The sequence below is a fragment of the Equus asinus genome, chromosome 18 (genome assembly GCF_041296235.1).
Source record: "Equus asinus isolate D_3611 breed Donkey chromosome 18, EquAss-T2T_v2, whole genome shotgun sequence".
Classification (NCBI taxonomy): domain Eukaryota; kingdom Metazoa; phylum Chordata; class Mammalia; order Perissodactyla; family Equidae; genus Equus; species Equus asinus.
Window position 1 is genome coordinate 15700707 of NC_091807.1, and position 24559 is coordinate 15725265.

The 24559-nt window shown below is 39.5% G+C and overlaps 1 long non-coding RNA gene and 1 pseudogene across 3 annotated transcripts in view; one reads left to right on the plus strand and one right to left on the minus strand.

Annotated features, from left to right (window-relative positions):
- LOC139040974 (uncharacterized) overlaps positions 1-24559 on the minus strand; it is a 147237-nt gene that overhangs the window by 109655 nt on the left and 13023 nt on the right. For 2 of the 3 annotated variants that reach the window (XR_011495359.1, XR_011495358.1), the window contains exon 2: positions 17639-17814. This is a non-coding gene — a long non-coding RNA (uncharacterized lncRNA). Of the gene's footprint in view, positions 1-861; positions 7637-17638; positions 17815-24559 lie in introns of those variants that run through there. The other variant, XR_011495360.1, reaches the window with a different exon arrangement.
- Positions 18337-20349, plus strand: LOC123278211 (oxaloacetate tautomerase FAHD1, mitochondrial-like; annotated as a pseudogene).

A 24559-nucleotide genomic window follows, 5' to 3' on the forward strand; every position in this document is an offset into this window, starting at 1 on the left:
AGAAAAATGCTTTTTTTACTATGTTTTCTGAGCTTTTTGTGATAACGACAAGGAAAAGGATTCAATTTCTGTATATTTTATGAATGAGATTGAAGCAGAGAGACTTAGTTACGTTTACCTTCCTTTCTTCTTGCTATCTGTGATAGGTGATATTTTTCCTTTCTATGGAACAAAAATAAAGTAGAAAAAAACTCAAATGTTACTGATATGTTTCTAGAAGCAAAGTATGAAATTGGAACATTTAACCTCCAGCAATTTCAATATTATTTTATTTCAATTAGCTAGGGACTCCTACTTTATATAGCTGCAGGTGTGAAAAGGAGTAAAATTTCTCCAGTGATTGAAGCTGCTGCCAGTATTCTGGTAGGAATTTTGAATATACATATTTTCCTCTTCCCTTTAAGCATCAAAATACCTGGGGAAATTAAGTCAATTATGAAGTATCCTCTTAGAATACATCTTTAGTTAAAAAAAAAAAGTTAAGCTTTACACTACTAGAAAGTTGTATTAGTCATTATTAAAAGGCTGACACAGACAAGAAAACCACAAAAAAACTAAGATCATATTATGTATTTCTGAATTTGAAAGTAGCAGGATAACTCAAGGAAACAAGGTAAGCTTTAATGATATTTTAAAGGAAATTATAAAAAAAGAAAACATATTTATATTTCTCCTTTATTTTTCCTATTTTTACTAGGAATATATTTCTAAGTTCCTGTTTCCTAAGTCTACCCAAGGCAGCTGAAAGTTTCCTTCTACTTTAATAAAGGGAAATTATTTATTTATTCAGTGGTATACGATTCTGTTTCCACCCCAAATGGTCTAACACCATTTGGGTGTACTGCAATTCAATTATGGCACTAAGCATCAGACTCCACAGTTTAAGGGTTCAGTCTTCCATGAGACTGCTCTCACTTCAAAAGCCAGCTGCAAGTCTCAGAGGGTCCCCCAGGCCACCTGCACTTCTGACCAACAGGCTACCAATCTAGGAGGTCCCCATGACTCCCTTCAGGTTCAATAATTCACAAGAATAACTCACAGAACTCAGGAAAGTGCTATACGTATGATACGATTTTATTAAAAAGGAGACACATATAAGGACAAGACAAATGAAGAGACTTGTGGAGCAAGGTCTAGAAGGGAATGAAGAACACCCACACCATCTCCCATGGAGTCAGGGCACGTCACCCTCCTGGTCCATTTATGTGTTCACCAACCAGGCTTCAGTATCCAGAGTTTTTACTGGGGTTTCTTTACATGGGCATGATTGCTTAAATATTGGCCACACGATTGAACCCAATCTCCAGTCCTCCTTTCATGCCCCTGAGGTTAGGCTGGCCCAAAGTTACAACATTCTAATCACTTGGTTGATCTTTCTGGTGACCAGCTTCCATCCTAAAGCTATCTAGGGGCCCACCATGAGTCACCTCATTAGCCTAATAAAGATAGTCCTATCACTCAGGAAATTCCAAGGGGTTTTAGGAACTCCATGCCAGGACACAGGACAAAAACCAGACAAATTCTTTATTATACCACATATGTCTAGCTGGCTCTGGTGCCTTTGAGTAGCCACACAAGCTACTCCCATGTTGTTAGGGTGCAAAGACTAGAACTATCCTATCTCACTTGTTCTGGGTTTGATGCTACTCCATTTGCCCAACTTCTCCTTGTGATTCACCAAATAGGTTGGTCATTCCATCATCACACCCTTGCCTCCACCTCTCAGCTTAGTCCATATCTCCACTTCTTCCAGATTACATCTTCATCTCTTCTGCACACAAATTTTCTTCCATTTAATCAATTAAATAGCATCCTTGGATTAACAAATTAACGCCCTGAGAGAGCAAGCTGCTTACAACTAAACATCTTAACAGGATCAAGAACTAAGACTGTGTATAGGGACACAACTTGACTACTGCAGGAAATTTTTGCCCAGTAAGATAAAGTTGCAGAAATCCTGAAAATTTATCCAAATAATCAACTATTCAACTACCCCCTCTCGAAACAACAGATTGCTCATCAGAGTAAATAGCTCCTCCTGTGGATAATACACAACTCGAAAGGGCAAATTACTTGCTTACCAAATGACTGTTTAATTATCAAAACTTAATTCAAAACCCCCATCTTGCTGTGTTCACTAATCCTAGACTATTATACCACGAGGATTGTTCAATCTCAATCAGCTCCCATCATTGAAAGATTCCCGAAAACCAAACCTCAAATTCTGACAAATATCTGCCCTGGATCTCTCATTTTCCAAGTTACTACTAAGATCTGTCAAGAGGGTGGTCTCCCTTACTGGACAATAACAAACCGCGATTTGCTTAGGCAACATATTATTTCAACTTTTTAGGAAGTTGACCATCAATAATAGCCACTGAACCTTTTCCTCCTGTGAGATTCAGATAAGGGTGGCCCCTCCCATCTAACCAGTTTGACCTAGGCTCACAGAAATGATTCTGATATGGGATGCTGATGATCCTCTGGCTACTGCTATTTCTGTGAATAATAAACTTTGATTCTGACCCTGGGGTCTTCTATCTTCTGACAGGAGCCACAAATCTGTGGCAGGCTAATGTTTCACCTTGCAAGCAGGGTAAAATCTTAAAATCCTCACAGTTCTTGACAACCTGTTATATTAGAAAATAGGAAAAAAGGATTTCTAGATAATAACATGTGAATGATAACACTCTTAAGTGGCTCTTCTACATGAAAGGACAAAATAGAAAATGGAATTGACAAAAATCCATTAAGCTTAACTTCTACTGAGTTGGATATTTCATTTTAAGCAGTCCACAGAATGTCAAACAAGGAGTTGGTGACATAATTCAGATTTTTTTTAATGAATTTAAACCATTTGTATGTGTAGATATAATATAAAAATGAACACAAATGATTTTGGTTTTCTAGAAAGTGTTTAACATTATTCAAAATACTATTATTTGTTGTCTAGGTAGAAATATTAGAAATTTTCTTTTGACTTTTTAATTCCCAGGAAACCTACTGGTAAGAAATATTACCATTCAAGAATATGGGTTGGTTGAGGGCAATAACCCTTCCTTTCTTATGATCTTCGTGTACCTTTCAGTACATGACAGTGTCCTACATACGATGCACTCTCAATAAAGAAAAAAGGATGGAAGAAAAAGAAAACAAAATATGCTTTTTTAAAGCATAAAAAGCATATATTTCCACAATGAAAAATGGAGAAGCATAAAAATAAAGGTAAGCTTATGAATAAATAAAAAGGAGAGGAAAGGAGGAGGCAAAAAAGAAGAAAATCATAAAGAAGGGGAAGATCAAGAAGGAGAAGAAAAGAGAGAGACAAACAAAAGACAGAATTCTTTTTGTGTCACACAACTATAACATGGTATGAAATTCTCAAGTATTAATCAAGTTTTGGCAGAAGCTATAGGGATTACAGAATTTGTTTAAAAAATTAATAAAGAAAAGTGAAGCAAGTCATACAAAGGGGATAAAATAGTTTTCTTTCTTTTTTTCTCATCTGTGGGTGAGTGTCTAAGACAGTGTTCGCCAGAGGCTCCCGGACCACAGCCAAGAAGTGCTGAAGCTGGTTCACAGGCTACTGCAGGGTCTACAGCTGAAATCAAGGTCTGTATGCCTAATACGCAACACACAGGCGGGCAAGACTCCTCCTGGGTCTCTTGGCATATGGTACTGGATCCCACAGCACCCACAAAGACACTCTTTCCATGGATGGATGCCAAATTGCTTCTGTTGGGGGGTGGGGATGGGGCATGACAAAGGATGTCCTATTCAGTCATGTTGCTGATGTCATTTTTAAGAACACACCATTTCTAATTTGATGGTCATCCATATTAGATGTTCATTAAATGTTTGTTGAGTGAATAAATTTAGGGTATAGTTCTAGCAAGTATACTCATGTATTTAAGACCTCAGAATTCAAGGCTTTGATAATATGGCTTTCTTTTTGCACTTTAGCTGGTTTGATTGAATTTTTTATACACTTCAAGTACTTACAGTCTCACCATCTATGACTAAAAGGTAACACTTTCTGGTGTAATCCCAGCTTTTTCATGTAAATTCAACCAAATAACTCTTATTTTACACATGGAATATAGTTTTGTTCCCATAAAGCGTATCTTTATTATTATGGAAATGATTTTTTTCCTTTATTGCTTATCTGATTGGGAATACGAGCCATTGTCTTTTGTCTTGCACTTATTGCCCTGTAAGTGGTAGACTGAGTTTAAACCTAGAACAAAAAAATTAAAGGATATGTAAACATAATCCATCTGGGAATACAACAGAGAAGAGAATACACAAACTATCACATCTCCTTCCCCTTTTTCTGCAAATGACGTAGTTGAGGAGAAAGACAGTGACCAGCAGAGTGATTTAATGAATCAAAGTAGTTCTCTTGTTTTGGCTCAGAACCATAGTGTGTTAAATCCAACGAAACATTCACCAATACAGCTGTAAACTCTCAATGTATGCAAAATTAATTGTGTACAGTATGGGATTTAGAAAGAAAGGCCCCAACCTCTATTAAGTTCAGCTTGGCTAAAGTTGCGCAACCTTTCAACTGTTAAAAAACTCACAAAACTTCATCCAGTTTTATATCTGGCTGTACAAATTTTCCACTGCTCGAAATTTGCCTTGCAAAATTTGGCAACTTGAAACTACAGATGAATAGCATGATCAGTGCAGAGGATGTTCCCGCTGTTTTATTTTTGTGGAGTAAGTCTAGGGCTAATTCGGAAAGCGTATGAATACTGGTTCCGACTGGGGGAGTAAACTAAGGCCCCAAAGAAATAAGTTCTGTATCTGTAGCAGGGCCAGGGCTGGTGAATGACCAGCTGAGAGTGAAGCAGGCACTCAAAGGCCTAGCAGTGTTCTGAAGGCATGACAGTATCACACCCCTTTTCCCTTTCATACCTTACTAATGTATCCACTCACACGTGTGGGACCCAGCAACAGGGAATCCAAGAGTACACAGAAACAGATACTGACAATGATTGGAAGTTGGGTGAGTAGCCAGATATCATTCCATGTTTAGCCGGACCAGCCACCACAGTCCTTATAGGACTAGCCTATAAGGAGAGGTGGGGGGCACTGACTGGGGGCAGAGACCCAAAAGATCTAAGCAGGTTCCCAGCCAAAAGACCCAACAGCAACTTAGGAAGGGCCCTCACTGTAGAGGAGACCAAGGGAACTGCTGAATTATCTCTAATAGGATATTTATATTGGAGATTTTTTTAAAAGTCCAAGGCTCACTTATGTCAAGAGGCTCTTCCATTCCAGTAGATAACGTGTGCTTCCCAGATCTGACTCTCAGAACCCATTCAATCCCCCAGCTCTTGGGAGTGTTGACTGCTGACAGCTTGCAGATGAGTCCCTTTCCAGGAACCGCTGTTGGCCAAAGCAAGCCACTTAGCCCTACGCCATTCTGAAGAACAAAGAATTGAAATTCTACTTAAGTTTTGATCATTCAAAATATTTTTATCATAATTGGCATGGTCTATGGCAGTTGGACTCAGAATTTTGACTTAAAAAGTTTCTGTTAGCTCAGTAATATCAACTTAATTCCCAAGGAAAATTTGAATTTTCTATTAGAATATAACTTCTCCTCCATTTTATAGTGAGATATACTGAAGCCTCTTAAGATTTCAAATTCACTTAACTTTCTAAAGTGAATTTTAAAGAGTAAAAAATGGTTTATTTCAACAAATTATTATTTACAGATGTATTTATAGAAGAGGTAAAAGGATAGAGAGACGGATGGATGAATAGACAGATGACAGATTAACATATTCAGAAGGAAAAAATTTGATGGTAAGAGCAACTAAGCAAATTCAGACTCCCAGATGAAAGATGAATCCTTTATAAAATAATATGATAAAGCCATTGGTGGTGAAAAAAAAATTAGATGGTAATAGCACAAAGGGAGGTTTATAAATGAAATAAGCACAGTTAAAATTATTCTGACACCTCTGACCATAACTCTTATTATTGTGGAAACAATGTAATTGAACAGAACTTTGAACTAGAAATTTCATAGCTTACCATTCATCTTTCCAAATAAATTAGTTAATGGCTGTTTATATGGGGATATGACAGAAGAAAGAAATCTATTATCACTGTTGTTATAATTCACGTTCATTATAAAGACTATCTGTACAGACAAAATAATGTCTATGGTTGAATAATTGTCTGATGGACTGTATCAATGGAGTAAAGTATTAGGTTTTTTAAGATTTCACTTAAGCCTCATGCCATTCACTAAAGGCAGTTTTACCTAAATTACCTCACTAATCAGTTTTTCAACGATTAAATCAAGGTTAATACAAAATAGTTCAGCTAGGGTTAAAGGGAAAAAATGGTAAACTAGGTGTGTTTGGAGATATGATCAATCATTTTCAGTGATTTTTGCTAACATTTCTGACCCTTATTGATAAGCCCAAGTATTTTTTGTCAGTAGTTATCAATAGTTGACCCAAACATGTAGGGGAAGTACAACTTTGCTCTGAATATAATAAGCAAAATATGTAACAAGTTGTGGAGACAAATGCAAGTCTATGTGTGTATGAATACATCCTGAATATACCAAAATAGTGTACATATTTGCCCAGCTATAACTTTTCTACTAGAGAAAAAATTTAAAGTGGCTTATGGCACACAACTGAAGTTAAGAGGCATGGGTTCTATTTTTAAGCACAGCAAAGTAATAAGAGCTTTAGACTCGTGTTAAATTCCAGCGGGTGACTTATTTGCTGCATGTTATTAAACAAGCTGTTAAACTATCTGAAATCTATCACCTCTTCTGTACAGTGGAAAAATTAACATCTACCTTGAAGAGTTGTGAACATTTGGAAGAATGTGCAGGAAATGACTAGGACAACATCAGGGGCATAGTATGTCCTCTCTGTATTGATTTCCTCCCCTCCCATGGCCCCAGTCCTGTTATGAGAGCACCAAGAGATTTTCAGTAACTCACTCTTTAAGTCTCAGTTTCATTCTCTGTAAAAACACAGAGCTGAACTAATGCAACAATTGACAACCCAATGTCATGACACACTGCTATGTCATGAGCAGCTGGGCAATGTGTCACAAGAAGTTCAACCAAATAATAATTAAATTACTATGATTTACAGATACTTTTCTTTTAAAAATGTACAGCTGCTCCAAGGTTAGCCCCATTATAATAACAAAATGTCAGTGGCACTTTCACTTGCTTTTGAGGTGGAATAAATGAAGCAGAGTTTGAGACAACTAAGATGGAATTGCTCATAAGGCACCAGCTACTTTATCTCAAGTAACAGCTTTTATGTATCCTCAACAGTTTGGTGATTATGAATTATAATAATTCTCATAAATTATATGTACCTGAAAATTTCTGAGTGATTTTATCCAAGCATATATTTTTAAAAGGAAAAAGATAAAGCTAGTTGCGGTAAAAAAATAAATAAAGTCTGTAGTTGTACACGTTTTTCTTCCCTGTAAAACTCTTCGGCACTTGTCAAGTCAGGGTACACTCATAAGAATGTTCTTAAGTACAAACATAATCATCCTTGACGTTTGTTCCAGTGGAGAAAATGTTGGGGATCACTGGATGACATCATCTCTGAAGATCTTTTCAGTGCACCTAAAGGTACTGGAAAAAGAACAACAAACAAAGCCCAAAATCAGCAGAAGGAAGGAAATAATAAAAATCAGAGCAGAAATAAACAAAATAGAGACTAAAAAAACAATAGAAAAAATTAATGAAACCAACAGCTGGTTCTTCGAAAAGATAAACAAAATTGACAAACCCTTAGCTAGACTCACCAAGAAAAAAAGAGAGAAGGCTCAAATAAATAAAACCAGAAACGAAAGAGGAGAGATTACAACGGACACCTCAGAAATACAAAAGATAATAAGAGAATACTATGAAAAGCTATACGCCAACCAACTGGATAATCTAGAAGAAATGGATAAATTCTCAGAAACATACAACCTTCCAAACCTGGACCAAGAAAATGTGGAAAATTTGAATAGACCGATCACCAGTAAGGAGATCGAAACAGCAATTAAAAACCTCCCAAAAAATAAAAGTCCAGGACAGATGGCTTCCCTGGTGAATTCTACCAAACATTCAAAGAAGACTTAATACCTATCCTTCTCAAACTCTTCCAAAAAATTGAAGAGGAGGGGAGGCTTCCTAACTCCTTCTACGAAGCAAACATTATCCTGATACCAAAACCAGACAAGGACAACACAAAAAAAGAAAATTACAGGCCAATATCACTGAGGAATGGAAAGTATAGTACTCCTGGTAAAATAAGGCAATATTTTAATTCCATGCTCAACCTACTTGAAATGTCAATCAGGAACATAATAGTATATACCTTGGGAGCCAAATATGAGTATTTTATCTTTCTGGAATAAACACTGTATTAATATCCTAAGGTGGCTTAACAAATACCACAAACTAGCTTAAAACAATAAAAATTTATTCTCTCACAAGGTTGGAGGCCAAAAGTCAGAAATCAAGGTGTCAGCTGGTTGGTTCCTTCGGGAGCCTCTAAGGGAGAATCTGTTTCATGCCTCTCTCAGCTTCCAGCGGCCGTCAGAGTCCTTGATGTTCCTTGGCTCGCAGACACATGCTCCAGTCTTTGCCTCTATCTTCACATGGCCTTCCCCTCTGCGTGTTCTCCCTGTGTTTCTGTATGTCTCACATCTTCCCCTCCTCTCTCTTATAAGGGCAATAGTCATCAGATTAACGTCCACTCTAAATCCAGAATAATCTCATCCTAAGGTCCTTAATTTAATTATATCTACAAAGACTCTATTTCCAAATAAGGTCATACTCAGAGACACCAAAGGTTAGGACTTGGACATATCTTTTTGAAGGACACTATTCAACCACTACAGTCTGCCCTCTGGCTCCCCCAAAATTCATGTCAGTCCCACATGCAAAGTACATTAACCCCATCCCAGCATCTCCCAAAGTCTCACCTATTACAGCATCATCTCTAAATCTAAAGTCTCATCTAAATATCACCAGCTCAAAAAAGTCCTAAATCTCACCTTCTAAATCATCTAAATCAGGTACAGGTGAGACTCTCTGCATGATCCATCCTAAGGCAAAATTTGTCTCCATTTGTGGGTCTATAAAACTAGAAAATAAGTTATCTGCTTCCAAAATACAATAGTGGGACACATACAGGATAGATATTCCTATTCCAAAAGGGAGAAAATGGAAAATATAAAGGAATAATTGGTCCCAAGCAGGTTTGAAATTCAACATGGAAAACTCTATTAGTTTTCAAGGCCTGAGAAAATCCTCTGTAGCTCAAAGCTCTGCCCTCTGGGCCCAAGGAGTCTCCACTGGCCTCTGCCTCTGGATCTGTAGAGGTTCTGTCAGCCCTGTCTCTGCACTTGCAGCACTGCCCTTAGAGTCATTCTTCCCTTTTCCTTCAAGACTGGTATATGTTTGCAGCTGAGTAGCTCCAGCAGCCTGTTTCCTGTTTGTAGAACTTTGGGAGTCCAACAGTCTTTCATTTTGTCCAATCTCAGTCCAAGCCAGTAGCATTTCTACTGGTATAAAATTCTAAAATCCTTGTCAGTCTTCTGTGTGATTCATGGGGCTCCACACAATTAGACAAGAGAGTTTCCAACAGAACCTTCCTGGAGAACTCCATCCGTATTCCAGGCTTCTGCTAAAATGCTTGATTGGTTCCATGAGTCACATACCCAGTCTCTTCAGCAAAAGACATCCAGCCACACCCTTGGCCCTGTCTCCAGAACATGCTTTTCTTTTTTTTTTTTTTTAAAGATTCGCACCTGAGCTAACAACTGTTGCCAATCTTTTTTTTTTTTTCCCTGCTTTTTCTCCCCAAATCCCCCAAGTACATAGTTGTATATTTCAGTTGTGGGTCCTTCTAGTTGTGGTATGTGGGACGCCGCCTCAGCGTGGCCTAATGAGAGTGCCACGTCAGCGCCCAGGATCCAAACTGGCGAAACCCTGGGCCACCAAAGCAGAGCGCGTGAACTTAACCACTGGGCCACAGGGCCAGCCCCAGAACATGCTTTTGTAACAGTAAATTTCCTAACTTTAGCATCTCTTGTGATGTGGATAGACCAAGAGCCTTCCAAATCATCAAGTGCTTGTTGCTTTTTGCTTAAGAGTTCCTTCCTCAATTTATCTCGTTCTTCTTGAAATGTACTATAATCTTCACCTTCAAAACTTTGCTTGGAAATCCCCTCAGCTAAATATCCAAGTTCTAGCTTATAAGTTCTATTTTCCAACCAATAGTAGATCACAACTCAGCCAAGTTTTCTGCCACTTTAAAACAAGGATCATCTTTCTTCCAGTTTCCAAGAACACGTTTCTCATTTCCTTCTGAGATTTCACCAGAAATATCTTTAATATTCATATTTCTATCAACAGTCTCTTCAAGAAAATCTGGACTTTTTCTATCACGCACCTCAAAATTCTTCCAACCTCTACCCATTATCCAATTCCAAAACTACTTCCACATTGTTAGGTATCTGTTAGAGCAGACTCCATTCTTGAACCAGAATCTGTATTAGTCAAGTTTCCACCAAAGAAACAGAACCAGTGGAGATATATAGGATATATACACACAAACACACAAACACACACACACACTAAGAGATTTATTTAAAGGAAATGGTTTCTGTAATTGTGAGGTCTGGCTGGGAAAGTCAGGGGTCTGGAGTCTCTAGGGCAAGCTAGTGGGCTGGAAACTCTCAGGCAGGAGCTGAGGCTGCAGTCCACGGGCAGAATTTCTTCTTCCTCAGAGAAACTCCAGTTTTACTCTTAAGGCCTTTCAACTGACTGTATGAGACCCATCCACATTATCAGGATAATCTCCTTTACTTAAAGTCAACTTATTGTAAATATTAACTACATTTACAAAATATCTTCACAGCAATACCTAGATTAGTGTTTTATTGAATACCTGGATACTATAGCCTAGCCAAATTGACAAACCTAATCATCACATGCATCCTATACAATAAGATTATAGTAAAATGCCTAAAGTGATAAATTCATTTTTCAGGTTGTGAGATGGAAGCACATTTGGAAAAAAACAGAGAAACCAATGAGTGTGTTCTTGGGAAATATGTTTTCCCAAGGTATTGGGGATGGTTTTTCTAGAATACAAAAAGTAATAAAAAATATATCTCAGGAATAGATTATTTTCACATAGAGTTTCTCAGAGCAGAAATCTCAAATGAAAATGGCTTTCCAGGGCGTATTTCTGCCAAAGCAGAGGATAGGAATAAATAAAAGAATGAAGGAAGAAAGAGGGAGGAAAGACGAAAAGAAGGAAAGAAGAGCTGTCCTAGAACTCATAATTTGGATGATTAGCTATCAAAAGATATTCTTGGGCATAGAGGCATAATCCAGGGACAAAGTAGAGCAAAGATAATAGATTTATTCTTCACTTGGAGGAAAATTCTAGAGAAAATATTATATGTTAAGAGTTTACAAAAAAAAAAAAGAGTTTACCATATACTAGATACTACCCTAAGTTTCAGACATCCAGAAAAAAATTACATGAGAGCAATATAATAAGCAAAATTTAAAATAGTTAAAAGCAAGATGGCAATCCATTACATAGAAACCATAACAACAAGCATTGTGCTAGACACGTGCTTCATGATAATCCAGAAGGCAAGAATTATTTCCATTTTACAGATGAGGAAACCAAGGCTCAGCTATATTAAGTTAACTACTGCTTATAAAAGATAAGATTCAAACATGCTCTACTTAGAATCTACTTGATTCTACAGTCCATTCATTCTCTACTGCTGCCAACAGCCTCTCACAGGAATGCTCACAATGTTTATGGGAAGGGACATTCAGTGCACACGAAAGGAAACCTCTTCCTGATGCCCAGCTCAAGAACACCACCAAATTGACTTTGTCATCGTCTAGCTGTTGTCGTTTTTTTACAAAATAATAACTCCATATTGCATACACACAAACACACGCACACCATAAGAAAGGTTTATACACTAAAAAGTGAGTTTTATTCCCAACCCAGATACATGTCTCACTCCTCATGGATAACTATCATCATCTCCTATGTATCTTTTTAGAAATTTCCCAGACCTATATTCTTCCACATCTTTTTAAAGACAAAATGAGGAACATACTTGACACTTTCTTCTGCAGCTTGTTTTCTTTCTCTTTTCTTGTTCTTTCTCTTTTCTTTCCCTAATCAATATACTATTTTTCCACAGTACATAAACATCTACCTCATGAGTAGTTGAGCTCTGTAGTTTATTTCATGTCTATGCATTAATACATTTAACTAGTTCTCTTAACGGGCTTTTAGGGTTTTTTCACTTTTTTATATTCAAAAAAAGCTGAATGCGACTTTCTCACACATCTGAGCTTTGGTTTCTTTTGCTCGCATTCTTCTCCAGCCTGACTGCTGGTATCTGTGATACAGAGACCTTGGTGTTTGCTGTCTACCACTCCTGCACAGATCAGCAACTCCTTCACAAAAGAAAAAAGTATCGAAGGAGTGCTGCTTGCTTCCTCTACAGAGCTTCAAGAACAATATGAGTAGCAAGTGTCTTGTGAATTAGATGCTCTTATTGAAAACAGACTCTTTACAGGTTAACTTTCAACCTCAATCATCCATAAAATGCTGTAACAAATAACATGGCAATGAGACTGAAAAGCGCTTACCAAAGTTAAAAGAAAGCAGTCATTTTTCATTATTCTTCTTAAAATTTCATTGAGCTCTATTTGGAAGCCCCTACCAGCCTGAAGATTCATATATTATTTTCTTAGTGATTCCCTAGCCTCTATACACATTTTCACTTGGCAAGCAGAGACCTAATTTTCATTTTACCGAATGGAAACTGAACAATACTCAACAATATCTCTCTTTTTATTTATATTTTTTGGAACACTAAGATATCACCTGAACCTGCCTTCAAGTACCGCTGGAACACAATTGATCATTATTGTAGTACTATTATGTAATCTTTGCAAATACCTTTCATTTGCCTTTATTTATAACATATGAGGGCTGTATCATTTCAAAAACTATTGAATTAAACCTCTGCAATAAAAGGTTAATTCAGTGGTAGAATGAACTGGTAAAGTGCTCAATAAGTTTTTGTTAATAGCAGAAGAAAAAGAAAGCATTAAAAGTGGACTATTGTTCGGGCCAGGACAGCCCAAATATCCCTGAACGGCCTTAACTTTTCAATAATTGTATTGTTATAGGGCAGATCAGCACCTTATAAGTTGCTGTGCCACAGAACACTGTTCACAGAATGTTAATAGTTCTAAGAACAGAAAAGGGCATTTAGCGTGTAAATGTGCATTCTGAAACTCCAAAAAAGTACGCGGGATGCATCACTCCACTTTTTTTCCCTTAGCCCACTAGTCAGCATTTCCTGGTATTCCAGAAAGACCAGTCTTTAACCTTAATTATGAATAGTTATAGAACAACAATTCTGTTTTAAAAATCCTTAGAATAATGTGACCTAGAATGAACTATCCTCAGTATTATGAGGAATACTTTTTAAATTTTACCAACCTTAATGGATGTAACAAATGTTTCTAAACATATAAACCTCTAGAAAAAAAAAGAAAACACTGGTTGACCTACTGATTTTCAAAATCTGTTTCCTGCCTATCTTTCCCAAACTTCTCTTCCCCACATTCCCACATCCAGAAATTTATTTTCTGAGATTTAAGCAAGAGGTTACCTCTCCTGCTAAGCATTGACTCCTCAAGTGTCATCCACCCCCGATCCTAAGTTCCCAAGCTCCCTGGAAACTCGCCAGTTCATTGCATGGGTCACATAGTTCTATAATCAGGCACTTATTTTTTTGCCTGTTTTACTAGATCCAGAGAACCTGAGAGCCAGAGACAAATTCTTAGTATCAGCATTACTGTTAGTATTCGTATTCGGAGGCACAGCATTTTAAATGTGCACTAGGAACTCTGCAGCACTCAACGTTTGATAAATGAATAAATGAACAAAAGGATCAACACAGGGTCCATGTTATTGATGGTTTCATCAGTTGCTTAAATCAAGGACTGAATCAGGCCTGTAGGCAATTTTTAAACTGATTTTTGCAAAGTGTTTTGGTTTTTAAGTTAAATTTTAATACCTTAAGGCAAAGCACACACTCTTCTTTCCAAAGACCCAACGTCACTCTATTTTCTCATGTCTGGCAGCTTCGCACACTATTGTTCCCTGACTGACCGTCAGAGTAATTGAGTTTGCTGCTTTTGGACTGCATATCATATGAGAAATGATATTCATTTCTGATATGCATGTTTACAGGTATAAAATAAGTTGTATATATCGATTGAAATAAGATGTATTTTAACAGAAATAGAAGATTTGTAGGTGGGGAAATAAGTGAGAAAAATCGATTAGAAATGATAGAACTTGATAGATTTTTAAAGCAAGTTCTACAACATGATAGCTACAGAGTAGCCATTAGAGTGTATAATTGCCCCACAACCTTAATACCCATCTAGACCAGAACCAAAGGCTGACATGGAAAATGTGGACAGGGTTCCCAGGATGACCACCAAGATCATTAGAGATTAGAAGAGAAAGCCTGATCATGGAGATTACCCCCAAAGAAGACTAGAGAATCACATCATGTAGCTGTTTCTAAAGAATGGAAAAGGATGAGCAGAAGCAGGGCCACCATTCCTTTTAGTCAGCCAGCCAGAGCTCTGGAAACAGGAGGGGAAAACAATTTTAAAAGGAAAGTAAGCAAATTTTCTGTAAAAAAAGACGAGTTGTAAATAGACAAATTCTGCAAAAGAAAGAGCAAAGAAAAGGCAAGTTTTAGCCAACATTCTGAAGACACTCCTCTTCTCCAATTAAATAAGCAATCAGATTCTTTAAGTAAGGATAATCTGCTGAGAGAGGAGTTCCAATAGTCATGAGCCCAATTTAGAGAACACGTTCAACTAAGCAAACTGTGTTTATTAGAGTCCTCCAAAGAAATGGAACCAATAGGACATAGATATATAAGAGGACATTTATTACAGGAATTGACTACAGCAGCTATGGAAGCCAATAAGTCCCAAAATCGGCCATCTGTAAGCTAGAGAACCAAGAAAGCCTGTGGTGTAATTCAGTCTGAGACCAAAGGCCCAAGGGAGCCAGGGATGGGGGGTGGGGGGACACGACTAGTCTAAGTCCCAGAGTCCAAAGACCTGAGAACCAGGAGCTCCGATGTCCAAGCGCAGGAGAAGGTGGAAGTCCCAGCTCCAAAAGACAGAGAGAGAATTTGGTCTTCCTCCATCTTTTTGTTCTAGTCAGCCATCTACAGATTGAGCCCTCACATTGGTGAGGGAGGATCTTTACTCAATCTACTAATTGAAATGCTCATCTCTTCCAGAAGCACACTCACAGATACAACCAGAAATAATGTTTTACCAGCTATTTGGGCATCCCTTAGCTAGTCGAGTTGACACATAAAATCAACCATCACACTGTGGAAACACATCCTAACTTTGGGTTTGTTTCCCTAATACAAAAATAGATCCAAAGAATATCGATTAATAAACACTTATTGAATATTTCTTCTGTGCTAGGTACCATGATTGGTGCTGAGAAAAAGAATTACAAAGGACAAGCTACGGTCCCCACACAGTCGCATGATCCTGAGTGGTAGCATCAGTTTTTTCTTTCTTACAATATACAATTTATACGTAAAACAACTATTCCATCAGTAACACGTCTCTTTACAGTCGATGAATTCTGTGAACATTCTCCCACTCTCCAAGGGTATATCTATTAGAATATTTGAGAAATCATGGTCCTTGTATCTGAAAAGTCTCCACTTTGAGATTCTGATATATGCTCCCCCCAGCCAAGGATATGCTATTCCCCAGTTGAGAACAGTAGGTTTAGTGGGGCTTGGAGATTGGGAAATAGAGAAAGTAGAGACTAACATATCAACTTGTATACTAGATTTATTAATTCTAAAGTTACAGCATAAGTCAAAATTGTGTACTACAAAGTAACCCATAAAAATCCCTCAATTCTCTGTAAAATACAGCACACATGGTTTTATATATACAACCTTATTCTGTAACATGTGTATATAAGCGTGCTATATATTCAATCATGTAAAGCATCTATCTCCTTAGAGAGATCATATTCAGAAACTACAGCATGTTTTACAACTTGAAAAGCTTTAACAAATTTATGAAAATATCGACTTGCTAGCTCTCCTATTTCTTAGAATCATTTTCGTCTTAGGGAGACAATTTTTAACTCTTTCTATAACTCTTCCAATCAAAATTTCTGAATTGTTCTCAGTACAATAATTATTCCTACACTACTTTTACGAAGCCATCATCATCCACCTGCCCAGCAGCATAAATGCTTTTCCCTTCTTTGCCAAAGACGGAAAAGAGAAAATCCTCAACATAATTTAAAACTCTCTTTCTTTAGGCATGTATAGCCTGTTTCAGATCCCAGTACACCCACGGCCTGAAGTCCACACTTTTGCCTCAACTTTTAAGTTATTCCTCTCAATGGCAAATAGACGTAGTTGAATTTGTGTAAGTTAAATGCCCATCTGACACAATAATTCCAAAATGTAATTACAAAATGAATTAATAGAACTTAGAGCAAAAGCATGTCAAATGTGCTACAGATGCACTGAGGAAAAAGCCACTAACTCTCTCAGGGGGAAAAATTAGGAAAAGCATCACCACGGGGATAACATTCAGAGTCCTGAAGAATGTATAGGAAACTAACCGTGAAAGATGGTGGTGATAGATTGAGTATTCAGGCAAAAATATAAATGAATAAAAGAGACACAAAATAATACAATATTTTCAGGAAATTACAAAAAGTCCGAAGCATTAAAGAAAAGGATGCTGGTGAGCATACCAGAGAGAAAGTTTGCCAAAAAAAAAAAAAAAAAAAAAAAAAGTGGAACCAATAAGGTACCAATGGAACCAATAAAGAATAGTCCCAGATGATGGTGAGTTTCATATGGCATATACCCTTATCCTATTATCAAAAGGTAACTAAAAAGAGGATTGAAGCAAAGAGAAACATGATTAGTTTTTTGCTTGCTTGTTTTAGAAGCGTAAAACTCAACAGCAATAAGGAGTATGGATTAGGGACATCAAAAAGAAGGAATATGAACATCCATTAGGAAGACTTTGCTTAAGCCCAGGTGATAATAAGAAAGGGTGACAAAGTCAAAACATGGACTTGGCAATTTGGCTGACTGCAATACACAGTGGAGGTCAATAAAGCAGGCTTTGAAACTAGACTTCCAGGGTTTCTATCTTGTTCTACCATTGTAGTACCACAGGGAAACTGACTCCTCTAAGCCTCAGTTGCCTGTCAGTTAAATAGCGTCTCCCACATAAGACTGTACTTGACATAATGCATGTAAAGTACTCAGCACCATTCTGGAACACAGGAAGAACTCACTAACTGTTAAGTGTCATTACCGGCTATCATAAAACGAGAGAGAGGAAAGGAGGGAGAAATCAAGGACATCTTACCTGAGTAATGAAGCACCTAGATAATGTTGGAAGAAAAAAGTTTTTAAAAAAATGTAGTTGTTTCTCTCTCTCTTACACACACACACATACGTATACGCAGAATTTTCTCTGTACCTTTTCCCAAATTGCCAGGAAGCTGAGGCTGCTGGGTATCTTCCACTTGCCCATTCAGATCCCTTCTCCACCTGCTCCACGGCCCAGGAGACTGGGTGGATTCTATCAACGGATGGGCTGTGTTAACAGGCTCCTCTCCCTCTGGCTTCTTGTTCAATCCAGCCAGTGAGGAGCACCTAGAAAAGATCAAACGGAGGAGAGGGGTTCAAGATACTTACTCTCTCTTTTCTTGTGGGATTGTCACAGGCGTCTGCATCCACCAAAGACCCCCAACTGTCGCTGGCCATCCTGCTGTTTCTGGTTGGAGTCCCACAGTGTCCCTTGGAGTTTCCCCAGGCCTTAGTAAACAGTCCCTCTATTAAACTCTTCTGAAGTCACCCAATTTGAATATGGTATCTCTGGTTCTTCCAAGACCCTGACTAACATACCAAGACAGGTATCCTGGAATTGAGACAGCTGGGGAGAGTGGGAGTGATAGAAACACACTTGGATACATTGGGGGTGGGGAGGGAAAAGGCAGATCTAAAAGTCTTGGAGCTGATTCTTCCCTGGCTCTATTCTGAGGAATCTTCGACCAGTTAAAGAAACTTGATAGAGAGAGTGGCGCAATTTCCAGCGTGACATGAGTACTGTAAAGTGACAATTAGGGAGGGAGGTGCCTATGCAGAAGAGCCTGTGGGCAGCCACACAAGGTGAGTATGGCCCTGCAGGACATGTACAGAAAGGTAGGCCACTGAAGAAGCTTAGAATTTTGCAAAGGCAACTACGTAATTAGAGGCAGTGGTGAGAAAAGAAGTCATCAAGAGAACACACTCTAAAAACATAATTGGGGCAGGGGCATTGCTGTTGAGTAGTGGTTAAGTTTGGTGCTCTGCTTATGCGGCGGGGATTCAGGCTCAGATCCAGGGTGCAGACCCACACCACTCATCAGCCATGCTGCATGGGTGACCTACATACAACATAGAGGAAGATTGGCAGGACTTAGCTCAGGGCTAATCTTCCTCAAGCAAAACAAACAAACAAACAAAAAACATAGCAGGACAATTCACACCTCAGTACAGGCCAGCTCAGGACACTTGATAGCCCAGGTGGGCCAGTCTACCCTGCCAAAGGCAGAGACTGGTGCCAAAGACCAGGTGAGGTGGGCTGGACACCAGGGAGACGGAGTGGAGAACAGCCACGGGCCAGATGCCCCTCCCCCAAGGCCACCAAGCTATAAAATCTTCTTTCTGCATCCAAGTGCCCTCTGGGGAAGGAGGCAGGAGAGAAGACAATCCTTGAGAGTGAAAGGAAAATTTGAGAGACTGAGAAATTATGAATAAAATATAAGACTAAGATTCAGAACAGACCCATGTACATGTTTAAGAGGGAGCAGATCTTGATATCTACTTAGCAAACCTGAGAACAAAACGAGCTATTACAGAGCCTGTGCCCCTCTCCTGGGACCAGGCCAGCAGTCCCCAGGCAGCTTCCAGCCGACTCCCTCACACCTGGCTGAGCACAGAGGCACAAAGCGGAAAGGGCCGTTGCTGTGGAGACAGCGCTCCAAGGTAGTCGTCCTCTCCCGGCAGCCGTAGGCGTCTGGTGACCAGGTCGGCAAAGACCACGTGACGCCAGCAGCCGCTGGCAAGCTCCCAGGCGGGCCCCAGGCGGCTGTAAGGCAACTGGGCGTGGGCGAAGAATATCGTGTGCGCATGCGTGTGCGTGTGTGCGTGCGCGTGCGTGGGCAACAACTACGCAGACCACGCCAGGGAGTTGCTGGGAGCAGTGGTGAGGTTAGTGGGTGATCTTCTTGAAGCTGTCCGTCATGTGCGCGCCTGAGGGCTCATCTACAGCAGCATCCTGCACCGCAAGCTCCAGCTTGCTGATAGGCAAGTGCAGCCACGCCTTCCCAGAAGCCGTGGCCATGGACTAGGTGGACAGATATGCCCTATGCCTGGACATGAATGCCGGAGACGTGCAGGACGAGTGCAAGAAGGGACTGGCCTGGACTCTTGCCAAGAGCTTCATGGTCTTCTGCCCTGTGGCGCATTCGTGCCCAAACTGAAGAGGCCTGAAGCTCTGGCTAGAGGTCAACACCAACTCAGACAGGAGGGTGTGACATCCTCCACGATTTTTTCCATCCCCTACATCATTAGCTACGTTTGTAAGATAATGACCTTGAAAGAAGGAGATGTTATCTTAACTTGGATGCCAAAGGGAGTTGGACCTGTTAAAGAAAGCCAGGAGATTCAGGCTGGCATACACCGGGGTCATCAATATGAGACTTAGGGTGGGAAGGCCGGAGTATTGAGTCTATACAAAGCATTCCAATTCTTGTCTCAAGAGCGAAGGGAGCAAGACAGAAGCAAACAAAGGTTATTTAATATGACAATCCTTTGATGAGAAACCAGTTTTTTTAAGAGATTTGATTAGATTGCTGTGGTCAACTCAAGGAAGATGGATCCTCCAAGGAAAACGTGATCCAGAAGAGCAGGGCCAGAAAGTGAAGAAACCAGAGTAAAGTATTTGTGACGCTTCCAAAGAGAATTTATCAAACCAAATGTTCAGAAAACTGACTTGACTTTCCTAAAACTGGACTGGATAAGACTTTTCCATGGCTCATTCAAGACTTAAAATCTGCAAAGGAAGCTGAAGAGTATGTTTCAAATCAGTGTTTCCCAAATTTGCTTGACCAGGAAAATCATCTGGAGATATTCGTACAAATAAAAATTTCCAAGTTACTGGCCCACACCAGGCCCACTCTATTAATTAGTGGAGACAGCCTACGGTACTCCAAATGGTTCTTATTACAGAAATGTGGAAAAAAACTACTCCACATAATCAGTTAATTAAAAATTTTATTTAATAAGTGAACAGTTAATTAAGGCCTTGCTCATTTACTTCCAGTGTGTACTCTGGCCCATAGAGTCTGAGTTTGGGAGATAATTTTGAAATAATTGTCTTCCAAACAAATATGCTATCTTTTAGGAAAAAATGAGGTATTATAGGACATAAAGTTACATATTTCTGCTTCCCAGTTTGTGACTACTCAAACTGAACATCACCATATACGTAGTGACCCAATTTGGGGTAGAATGTGAGAAGCCTGTAGGGCATTCTTGTCGAGATGGCCCACTATATCTAAAGACAGATTTGAAAGTCATGGGCATATGGATCACACCGGAGTCATGGAAGTGGATGAAGCAGTCAAGGCAGAAAGTGGAGAGTAACATAAAATGGGGGAAAAGGCAGAACCGTGGGTAACAACCATCTTTAAAGGATAGAGAGGGAGACATTACCAGAAGAAACAAGGACTAAACAGATTGAAAGATAGTGCAGATCCCAGGGTTGCAGAAAAACTAGCAGAGGAGGAAATAATTCTAAAGAGACGACAATCAGTGATACGGAATTCTTCAGAGGAGAAAAAATAGGATAAGCACAGAAAAGAGGCTGTTAGAGTATGTTCCCCAAAGGCAAAAAAGAGAAGCGGGAAATCTTAAGTCTACAGGTCTGTTGTGCTGTCGGTAGCTTGAGACCTTGCCTAATACTGGCTAAAGGAGATGCTGTGTCTAAACATCCTAGGAACTTAATGTAGAGCTTATTTCTTCTATGTTATGAATATTTGAATAACATCAAATATATTCATACAGCTATTAAAAAGTATGAGACAGCTATGTAGTAAATTAAGATTGGCATTTTATGAACAGAAATATCTCTCTCTGGGTTTAAATACATAACTCTTCAGTCCTCAGTTCTTCACTCTCATCAAAAAGTTACGAATAAGACAGGGCCCATTTGTGTTACAGTTAATTGTACGCTTGTCCATGCTCTCTACTTTGTATGCAATACATGAGGCAGGAAGAAACGACAGAAGAAAGTGATGAGAAAAAAAAAAAAAAGGAACACTTTGGTACCAAGATTTTATATCAAGTAATTACTTATTTCTAAAGTTGAAATTTCTCACTGTCAGGAAAACTTCATCAGAAATTCCAGAACTTGATGGTTGATGTGGCTTAGTGCCCAAAAGAAATTGTGCTTAAGTTATATAAATGACTAAAGTCTGTGACAGAAGATTACACGTAAATATATCACAAAATGAGATAGCAATATTAATCATGCAATAAATGGAAATATTTGGTCTTGTATTTGATCTACTGGCCTGTGAGCTAATTTTTCAATTAGGTTCATGACCTACTTTTTCTGACCCGTGAGCTAATTTTTCTGTGAACTTAAGGAGTCAAAATCGTTTGCCCAAGGAGATATTATGTTTGCATAGATGATCTAATGGGCATGCAGTCTATCTGTTTCGGTAAACACTATGTTGTGTTCTTGATTAAGTCATTTTTGTACAAGTCTTATACCCAATGGGGTGCCTGGTCTACAAGACTTCTCTTCTCTGAGTGATGCCCCCACCATCAGTTGTGCACATATGTTTGAATACTTAGTTTCCACTGAGATATTTTCACAATTTATTGACAAATATATCAGCGATTGCCCACCTGCTCAGCATGAACTATGCCAGCCTTCAAGTACTGTAGTGAGAAAGGGCCTTAAGGTGATGAAAGTGCAAATTTGCAGAAACAAAACTTTCCCTGAGATTAGAAGAGAGTTTTAGTAATTGTTAGGAAGTTTCACCCTTAACATCCAGGTTGGAGAAAGGGGTGCAAGACATAAAGTCTGGGACTTAAATTCCCAGATGTTGCCACCAGAGGACTCTCCTACCTGTGACCTTGAGAACAAGGGCTGAGAGTGTTGTTCTGTGCACACTAATGTTTCACATATAAATGTTTTACGTAGAAGCTGATCTCTTTATGCCTGGGATCTAATGGAGTGGGTCTGGGATATGCCACTCACAAGCACCCTTCTGGACCAAGGCACTCACACCCCAGCTTCTGGGAGTATAGGCTGCTGATAGCTCCTAGCTGAGTTCCTCTCCTGGAATTTGGGAGCCACGTAACCAAAGGTTATGCCACTCGCCAGGGGCAGTCCACATCCAAAGACTGGTTAACTGGGGCGGGGGGGGGGGGGGGGGGGGGCCGGGGCTGGGGGATAAAAAGGACCAGTCCCCCATGCGTTAATTAGGGAAAATTCTAAAGAGCTATATAAACTCCAGAGCTTCTTTAGTGCAACTGCAAGACAATTTCAGTCTCTCACTTTTCCTAATCCTGCTTCTTTCAATGCTTTCAAGTTCAATTCCTGAGAGCATTCACCAATAAAATCCCCACCTGCAAATCTCCGTCTCAAAGTCTGCTTCCAAGAATACTGACCTAAAGCAGTAGAAGTAGAAAAGGTCCTAAGAAGCCAATTCTAAAATGGAATCTTGATGCTGAGTCATCTCCTGATGGCTGGCAGTGAGGACCCCAACACTGGTGATAGGTGGAGTGCTGATAGCCCCTGGTATACTGTAGGAATGCAATTGTTAAGACTTCACCTGGGGTGAACAGGATAGGAAGGGAAAGGACTGGCTGCAGGCAGCATCTCAAGGGTTTGAGAGGTTTGGGGGAAGTAGTAATTGTAGAGACTGTGGAAGGAATGGCTGTTGCTGAGGGCTATTAATTCATTGGAGAAAAACAATAAAAAGCTGGAGATAATTAATCACTAATTTAAGCTAAAGTGTAAAAACCAGAGACATCCCCTGGCAGCACATGAAGAATCTCTGTTCTACTGCAGCTGAAAGGCAAAGAAAGCTGAGGTTCTTCCCCAGAACTGAATTATAAAGTTAGCAGAAGGTTAGATCCTAAAATAGTCGTTTCCTGGATTCCAGGATCTAGGTTAGTAAACCTGGAATGGGAATGTCTAGGTCTTTGTGCTCAAAAATCTTGAATACTCAGATTCTCTTGACACTTCTGGGCCCATCAGATGTGGTCCATTCCTCTTCATTAAAAACTAGCATTCCCCCCTTACTTGAGGACAATGCAGAGACTTCTGCCTTTCAAGACAACATGTGTCCCTCTCAAGATCTGTCCAACCTCCCCTATGGGCTTCCAGTAACTGAAGAATTCAAGAATTCATGAGGAATCACCATGCAAAACCAAGGCAATATCATATGGTAATGATTCAAGCAGTCCTTCTTCACAGAAACTTATGACCATTTACTCAGTTAACTATACACTGGAAAAAGAGAATACTCAGAAATTTCAAGGTTGTATTTATTATTCAGGAACCCAGAGTCATCCAGGACACCATGTCAGAGTAAGGGAACATGGTAATAGATAGATTCACTAGGTCCAGTTTACAGTGGGTGCAACAGGACCGTGGAACCGATGCTGGCCCTGATATCAGTTCTCCTACATTAAACCCAGCATATGTGGGGTTAAAACCAAAGCACTCTTTCCCTGCTTACTCTCCAGCTCCTTGGCTCCAGAATCCACTATACACCATGGAGACAAACGGCCAAGGTCACCCACCTGGGTTCCTTATCATCTCCTCCTCTTCCCTGCAAACAGTGTCCTAAGGCCAAATGCAGGTGGTGGGAAAGCTCCAAGCAGCAGGCCACTGACTCACCTCCACCCCATCTGTAAGTAGCCACACTCCTCACAAACCTTTAAAATCCCTCACCTCCCCTGTTTCGGAGAGACAAGATGAAATGACAGATCTGAGGGCTCACTCTCATCTCGCAGCTGATATCATCCAAAATAAAAACACTTTCCTTGCCATAAGCCTCGCATTCCAGTTTTTATTTGGCCCCTCTTGTGTGGCCAGTAAAGAACCTATGTTTAGGCAGTAACAGAACAATCCAATAATCATTTCCTCTATTCTTTATGTTATATTGGAATAGAAATAGTTGGCATTTAGCAGACTCCTATCCCACCCCAGTTTGGTGGCTTGGCCTTTGGAGGTAAGAGGTGTCAGTGGGAAAGACCAAGTAGATGCCTCTGTCCAGATTTGACAGTAAGTAGGTGGCTGCTGCATGGCCTGAGAAGGATGTGGTCAGGATCA